Source organism: Vipera ursinii, assembly GCF_947247035.1.
Source record: "Vipera ursinii genome assembly, chromosome: 2".
Classification (NCBI taxonomy): Eukaryota; Metazoa; Chordata; class Lepidosauria; order Squamata; family Viperidae; genus Vipera; species Vipera ursinii.
In genome coordinates, this window is record NC_139513.1 from 40,131,333 (window position 1) to 40,140,414 (window position 9,082).

Consider the following 9,082-nt stretch of genomic DNA (forward strand, 5'->3'; position numbering starts at 1 on the left):
AGGAGGAAGAGGAGGAGGAGGAGGAGCAGGAGCAGGAGCAGGAGCAGGAGAAAAACAGAGACATAAGAGGCACAGTAAACACAAGGTTTCTTGGAGCCTTTGGCTGGACATATAGGAAATGGTGGGTTTGCTGATTGGTAAGAGATATACTGTAGGTAGTTCTCAACTCACCATCCTTTGAAATGACTGGCACTGAAAAAAGTGACTTATTGTGGTCCTTACAACCACTGCAGCATCCTCACAGACGCGTGATCAAAATTTGGATGCCTGGCAACTGGCATGTATTTATGGCAGTTGCAGCATTCCAAATCAGGTGATCACCCTTTGTGACCTAACCAGACGGTTTCTGACAAACAAAGTCAATGTGGGAAGCCAGATTTGCTTAACAATTTCATGATCCACTTAATATGCAGCTCGGGAGGGGACACGAGGCTGGATCCATGCAGTAACAACTGCTTCTTTGAGGGAGGGTAGCTTCCCTGCTGCCTTGAAGGAGGCGGTGGTGAGGCCCCTCCTCAAGAAGCCTGTCCTGGATCCAGCTGTTTTGAACAACTATCGTCCTGTCTCCAACCTTCGCTTTGTAGCAAAGGTTGTTGAGAGCGTGGTGGCACGTCAGCTCCCTCTGTTCCTGGAGGAAACTGACTATCTGGACCCATACCAATCGGGTTTCAGGCCCGAGTACAGCACAGAAACGGCATTGGTCGCGCTGGTGAATGATCTCTGGCGGGCTCGGGACAGGGGTTGTTCCTCTGTCCTAGTCCTATTAGACCTCTCAGCGGCTTTCGATACCATCGACCATGGTATCTTGCTGCAGCATTTCAGGGGGTTGGGAGTGGGGGGCACTGTTCTACAGTGGTTCTCCTCCTACTTCCTGGGCTGCTCGCAGTCGGTGTTGGCAGGAGGGCAGAGGTCGGCCCCAAGGCCACTCATTTGTGGAGTTCCTCAGGGGTCGGTCCTCTCTCCCCTCTTGTTCAACATCTATATGAAGCCCGCTGGGTGAGATCATTCGTGGTTTTGGGGTGGGGTATCATCAGTACGCTGATGATACCCAGCTTTTTCTCTCCACCCCGAACCAACCCAGTGATGCCCTCGACGTGATGTCCCATTGCCTGGAGGTGGTCCGGGTCTGGATGGGGAGAAACAGGCTTCGACTTAATCCCGCCAAGACTGAGTGGCTGTGCATACCGGCATCTCGGATTAACCAGTCTATTACATCATTAATTATGGGGGGGTGAGGTGTTACTCCCTGTATATAGGGCCCGCAACTTGGGCATCCTCCTGGAATCACAGCTCAGTTTGGAAGATCATATAGAAGCTGTGACCAGGGGGGCTTTTGCCCAGGTTTGCCTGGTGCACCATTTGTGGCCCTATTTGGACCGAGATGCCCTACGTGCAGTCACTCATGCGCTTGTGACCTCCCGGATAGACTACTGCGATGCTCTCTACATGGGGCTGCCCTTGAGGACCACTCGGAGGCTTCAGCTGGTGCAGAATGTGGTCGCGCGAGTTGTGATGGGGTTTTTCCGATACTCCCATGTAACGCCTCTTCTCCGTGAGCTGCATTGGCTTCCAGTTGCCCTCCAAGTAAGATTCAAGGTGCTGGTGATGACCTAAATGGCATGGGTCCAGACTATCTTTGGGAGCACCTGCTGCCAGCATCAACTTCCCATCGTCCTGTGCACTCCCACAGGAAGGGCCTCCTCAGGGTGTTGCCGGTCAGGGAGTGCCGGCTGGCGGCCCCCAGGGGGAGAGCATTCTTGGTGGGCACACCTGCCCTTTAGAATCAGCTGCCTGTGGAACTCCGGATGGCCCCTGACCTTTTATCGTTTCGCCGGGACCTGAAAACTTGGATATTCGAGCTTGCCGGCCTGGACTGAGGGTTTGGGGTTAAGGTTTTAATTTTTAATTATTTTGGGGCTATTTAATTTAATTTAATTTTAACCTGTATATATTGTACTGTTTTAATTTGCCCTGTAAACTGCCCTGAGTCCCTCGGGAACAGGGCGGTATATAAATCAAAATAAATAAATAAAAATAAAATAAATAATTGCAGCAAAAGTTCATAAATCTAGGTGCGACCCACTTAACAGCCACCTTGATTAGCAACAGAAATTTTGGTTTCAGTTGTGGTTGTAAGTCGAGGATTGCCTATATATGTTAGTTGGCATCAGCTCCGTTTAATCTGCATATTTCGTTGCTACAGTACACTTAGACCATGTGTAATGTATTGGCCTTTTGTATATGTTGTAACTGTTTGCTCTTGTTGCACTGCTTGCATTCAATTGCTAAGTGCAAGTTCATGTGTATTTTGTAACGGTTGTTAGCAGGCCCAGACTGGTTGTCTCCAGCCAGCTAAGTTGGTCTTTGGGTGGGAAACGTATGCTTCAAACCTATTGGTCGCCGCCTATCGGCCAACCGTATAAATAACTGTGCAGCAGCTCCCTTGTTGCTTCAGTTATGTTTGACCTTCAATAAAGCCTGTTGTGCAGGACGCAGTGGCTCAGTGGGTTAGGACGCTGAGCTTGTAGATCAGAAGGTCGGCAGTTTGGCGGGTTGAATCCCAAGTGCCGCGTAACACAGTGAGAGCCTGTTACTTGTCCCAGCTTCTGCCAACCTAGCAGTTTGAAAGCACATAAAAATGCAAGTAGTAAAATAGGGACCACTACAGTGGGAAGGTAACAGAGTTCTGTGTGCCTTTGGCGTCTAGTCATGCCAGCTACATGACCACGGAGATGTCCTCGGACAAGCGCTGGCTCTTTGGCTTTGAAACGGAGATGAGCACCAGCCCCTAGAGTTGGAAACGACTAGCACGCATGTGCGGGGGAACCTTTACCTTTACCTTTTTAAAGCCTGTTGAACCTTTCGTCTCACTCAATGCCTGCAAAGAACTGGCTAGACAACACCACGGATGGCCAACAGCTAGCTCAAAAGAGCTTTACACCAACATGTGATATATGCATCCAGGCTAGAGAAATCCTAACAATCGCAAGATAGTGGCAAAAAGTTACTGATTTGCTACTATCTAGTGGTTGTCTGGATTTTTTTCCAACCCAGATAGAGTTGGCCTGGGCATTTGGGGCTACGTTGTGTCTTAATCTGAGAACCACGTCCAGGAAATATTTAATTCTAGAATTAAAGGTAGTACCTTTATGGGAAGAAAAGAGGAGGCACAATCAGTTGGCTTGAGTGCCTTTCCTGTACAAATTGTGCTTAATCTTCTTTGTGTTTTTGTCTTTTAAATGGATGTTTGGAAGCGTGTGCCAATTTCTCAATATCTAATCAAGTAGTAATTTCCTGCAAGGCTCATGGAGTGTGAATTTATGCTTTCTTGAGTCAAAAAGAGAAGAACTGGCTGCAATCACACCTAAAAGTGCAGGAAGTAAGGGCAGCAGCTTGATACGGAAGTCAGAATTGAAGAGGAGACTGGGATAGAAAACAGGAATTGTCATGAGCATTATTGCAGGCCTTACAAATGAGGGTACAGCAGATCTCACAACATGAAATGCACCTATACATAATTCTGCAACTCTATGCCATTCCATTGTCCCCAGTTTCCTAATCCTGTCACTAATAGGTGAATTGCCCAGCCTGTGTTAATTTCTTTCCCCTTCATCTTACAACAGGAGAGGGGGAAAAAACTAGATTCAGTCCTAACAGGGTTCTCAATCTGCTCTGATGAGTTAGATAACACCAGGAATGGGAATAGAACTACTCATATGTTCATCTTCCAAATGCAGAGATAGGAAGATAGCAATTAGCAGGCTATCTTCTTCCACAAGCAGGAGAAACCTGTCAAGGAGATTCTGCAGGATGAAAAGAAACTGCAGGCGAGAAGTCCTTGCTATCTGAGGCCATAGAGAGAATAGCAGAATAGCAGAGCTTGGAGGCTAAAGTCACAGCTTATTCTGCCAAGGAAAGAATGAGACAGGAGAGGGAAAGGGCAAGGCCTTATTTGAGGATTTATAGGCCAGATGGGACTAAGTGGCTTTAGGAATTTCTTCTCCTAAAAACCTTGATTTTTCTTAAGTCTACAGATTCCCTTGCTCTTGTGTCTGGCTGATAGATTTGGTTATTGTTACTGAATGAATAAATGGAGTGAGAAAGCTATCACAGTCTAAATCACCAGGTCAAGACACCCATATCTGAAAGCTCTCTGGACAAGTCTATCTTGACCTGTGATGGTGCAGTGGGTTAGAATGCAGTATTGCAGGCTAACTCTGCCGACGGCCAGCAGTTCGATTCTGACTGGCTCAAGGTTGACTCAGCCTTCCATCCTTCTGAGGTCAGTAAAACAAGGCCCCGGATTGCTGGGTGTCAATAGGCTGATTCTGTAAACTGCTTAGAGAGGGCTGTAAAGCACTGTGAAGCGGTATATACGTTTCAGTGCTGTTGCTATCTTCTTCAGCTTCTCCTACTTGACCTCGGGGGAAAGCTATCCCACAGAGGAGGAACCATCAGCCAAACCACCGTTTCTGGAACCCTGCCCCTCTCATGGTTTGGAAATGAAAGCCAAACATAACTAGTTGTGTAAAGAGATTGTAAGATGGGTCATTTCACTTGGAAGGCACAGTCATGAAGGTGCCTGGGAGCCAAGCCAAGATCTACAGGATGGATTGCCACTAGTAATTGCTATTTGGTCTGGCTGGTGTTACCTTAAATAGGGCCAGGGACTCTTTGTAAATGATTTGAAAGAAGTGTTTTGAACCTAGCAAGAATGCAGCATTTCTCTGCGATTCATTAAAGCAGCCCAACCTTTTTTGGACTTCCTCCTGAGCCAAAAGAAAAGAAAAGAGCCACAGCTTTAAAGAATGTGCTTATTCTTTTCTATAGCTTTTCAGGGAAGCTTGAAAAATGACAATCCTACAAGGCAATACACTAAACACCTCTCAGTAGGAACATTTAAAAGATGGAAATTAAAGTGCTAACCTCCTTCTATGAGTGCTCTTTGAAGCCCCCTCTCCCACCTCCATTTGCTTTGCAAGGTCAGATGGTTGATAAATACAATGAAGACTAAACTTTCAACACACTGTAGATGTGATGTGGCATGCTCGGTGACAATAGGCATACATATTAAAAGCACGTCTTATTTTTAAGAACCAGTCTGTGCCCAGAACATAATTCTAGTTATGTTAACTTTCCTGGGCAAACCATGAGATGGGATCATCTCAGAGGTAGCAGGAAATGTTTCCCTTCTGAGCTTCTTGCCCAAGATGTCCATAGGATGACCCAAGATTGCTCTGCTTAGGCAAGAAATTTTCTATGTTTCTCTGATATGCTACTTTTGTGGCAAGTAGAAGATATCTGCTTTAGGAAATGGACAGAATTAGGGTGTTAGCTTTCTCTTGGAGGGAAAAGAATGTAAGAAAGTTTATAGAACTTTCGGGGGCTTTTCGCCATACATGGCCTCCCAGACGTCTTGGTCACCGATAATGGAACCCAATTTACGTCTTGCGAATTTCAGATATTCACCAGGGGCAACTCTATTAAGCATATCACATCGGCTCCATTCCACCCCTCGTCCAATGGATTGGCAGAAGTTATGGTGAGGTCCACCAAAGATGCTCTCCGGAAAATAATTAAAGGCAACTGGCACCGATGACTATCCCAATTCCTGCTCGCCCAGCACACCACCCCATGCACCACCATGGAGAAATCTCCGGCAGAGTTACGTTGGGGACGTCGACTCATCACTAGGTTGGATAGAATGCACCCCGATAGAACCTACACCAACGTAGAACAACCCCTGCCTCAAAGGTCTTTTCCAATTGGTCAAACTGTTTGGGCACGGAACTATGCTGAAGGGCCGAAGTGGCTCCAGGGGGTTGTCATCGACCAAACAGGCCCCCTTTCATATTTGATAGACACAGGGCGTAACGGTCACATCCGCAGACACACCGACCAATTGAGGAGCCGACAGCCCCCAAACATCACACAAATGCCGCAACATAACGGGGCCATTCAATGACCGGGACTCGAACCCCTTCACCTTCCCGTAACAAACCAACCTAGACTGGGGGAAAGGGTGCAAGAAAATGAAACACCCCCACGTCGCTCCAGCCGGACAAGACAACCCCCAACCTACTTAAAGGACTACGAATGGGCAGGCAGCAATCAGCAACCAAGGGGCAGGGCAAACACCAGTTCAGGGGAGGGGTAAGGGGTGATATATATAACAATATTAATGTTTAATGTTACTGGTTATTGTTAATGAGTTTGGTTACATGAGGTAATACGGCTGACAAATTGCCGCCGGCTAGAGCACAAGCGGGATAGCTGACAGTGCAGCACGAGGACTCTAGCTGTCAAATGCCGACACAGCCGATTGGCCCAGTTTCCCGGCGGGAGAAGCCAAACCGCTGATTGGAGGAACCAACTTCCAGCTGGCTATATAAAGAACTCAAGCCGGCAGAGTTTCGCCGGGTATACCTCAATAAACCTGTAACCCGAGCCTGCTGTCTCCACGTGATCCTTGCACTCGCAAGCCACTTCAGGAGGGAACTTTCCCCAAGATGGCACCTTCCCTAAGTTGATTTCTTAAGGTAGCACAAGCTTGCATTGGGCGATACAGCATTAGAGAATGCAACCTGCAGGTTATTTGGGCCAAATAGATCAGGAGTAGCCAATGGAATTGACTGACCAAATTGAGCAGCACATTGATTTTCAATGTGAGTCCTCACCACCACCTTTGTAAAGCAAGGGTGACTATATCTATTTTAAATATGTGTTTTTCCTGGTTTTGGTTTAAAACAGAGTAACAATGGTACAAAGAAGGAAGCCCTGTTCTTTTTGAAGACATCACTGAACAATGGACATGCTCCTCAGAGAAAAAGAAAGAAAGAAAGAAAGAAAGAAAGAAAGAAAGAAAGAAAGAAAGAAAGAAAGAAAGAAAGAAAGAGAAAGAAAGAAAGGAAGGAAGGAAGGAAGGAAGGAAGGAAGGAAGGAAGGAAGGAAGGAAGGGGAGTGCCATAGGTCTGTAAAAAGATTGTCCTTGTCTTAGTAGGCACTTGCCAGCTCACCTAAGAGGATCTGGGAAAGAAGCCTTGCTTATGGCCAATTGCATCAATTTCAATGGCAGATGTTGGGAAAAGACAAGGAAGGATTTCTGCAAGGTTACATCAAACAGTAACAAAGGAAGGGGTTTTCTGCCACTTGCTTTTTAAACCTGCAAATTCCTTCCCCCATGTGTTTAAAAGAATGTGTTTGCCTGCACAGAAGCAGGTCACTATGGTAATACATGCCAATGTTTCTTGTAGTTTCTATACACATGATCACACATAAAAATAGGTAATGGTTAGCAGTGCTTGTGTAGTGCACATGAGCCTGCAGGCACACCAGCTCCACAAAGCTAAAGCTTTCATTTGCTCTTTAAATGTGACCTCCCCAACCTTTAGACAATGTGCTTTTTAGGTTTGGGGAAAGGGTTTTGATTCAAAATCCTCCAAGGTTTTATGAAAAGGCCAAGTTCTACATTAAATGAAAGGAGCATAAATTATAGCAGTCCCAGGACAGCTGTAACTTCTCTTCCTGCCAATGTTTATAGAGTGTGAGCTTCCTCTAGTGATTAATAAAACACTTAAATGTGGCAACCTTTGCATCTTCAATAGCAGGACAGGGTTCCAAAGCAGGACAGCATCACAGCTCATTAATGCCCCTCAAGATGAGCAAAATACGGTTGGCAGGAGGATGTGAAAATGCTAGGAAAACAGTCCTACAAAACAAATGGAATGCACAGATAAGAGTCTGCAAATGCCATCTTAAATCAAACATTCACCAAATCTGTTTCTAAAATACCATACTCTTGCTCTCATTTCCCACTGCAGAATATGCTTCCAGCTACAGTCCAAAGGAGAGACATAATTTTAGCATTACCGATGAAGGCAACCTATCCGAAGGGCTGCCAGCATCATGCCTGCTGCTCAGAGCTCTTTAGAAGAAGGATGAGTGATGGGGAAGAGGAAGTAAGCAATATAACAATAATAATGGCATATTTTCATTATACAGATTGGAGCCAGCAAAGACATGGAGCAACCCCTTGATTCCCCATGTAGCAGAGATTGTTCAAAATAGACACAACCTGTTGCCTTCCAGATGTGTTATGCTTCAACTTTCCCAGTATATATGATCAATGGTCCAGAATTATAGAAACCAACAAAATTTTGTGAAGGCATCAGAGTTTGGCATATCCTCAAACCTTTTGGGACAGGATGGATTTAATTATGTCAGAAGCGTGATCTAGAGGAGCAGAGGGGAATCAGATGTTCTCCAGGTGTTTGTCAGCACCACTGGGATTGTTTATTCTGGCAAGCAGTTATTAGGGAGTCTGGTCATCTCCCCACCTCCATCGGGCCAGCAATGCTGGATCAGCATTTCTCCTGTGGTGTCACAATTGCTTCACAAAGATGGGAGGAGATGATAATGTGGGGGAATTTATCATTTAATGAGCTGTTTGGATGGATTAAACTGTCTATTATTAAGCAGGCAAAGAAAGTTCCTATTTCACAATCTTGAACTGAAGCTGAGAAATAGTAATTTGTTCAAAATAATTTAACAATTCTACAGTAGGGCACATTCATATTTGTCCTTTGGACTCGTTATGTATGTTTTATGTTAATTTGCTCGGAGTCCTGGGTTTTGGCTATATCTGTCTCAGTGTAAAAAAAGCATCACTCAGGCATGCTTTGGGCATAGTAGCATATCATTAGAAAAATTAGTCCTTGTAAATACCATTCCTTCAGACTCAAGTGCTTTTTACATTCCTTTGGGGGGTCTTATGTTTGCCTTGCTCAGGTTTATTTGAAGTGCTCCTGAGAGCAACTGGCTTGGTGATATGGCCATCTCCACTTTCATCAATAGCCATTTTCATGGGGTCAAAAGTAGAAATATGCCGAATTTTACCTAAATGGATGAGTAACTGGGTCTGATTGAAATTGTTTGAAAATTAAGGCTACATACAAGAACTGGCTCTGAAAATATTAATAGGATTTCTTGGACAGCTCTCGAGGAATTTAAATGAAAGCATGGAAAGGATAATAAGAAACATACACCCAAAGAATGTAGCATGCAGGGATGGCTTCTATGAAAT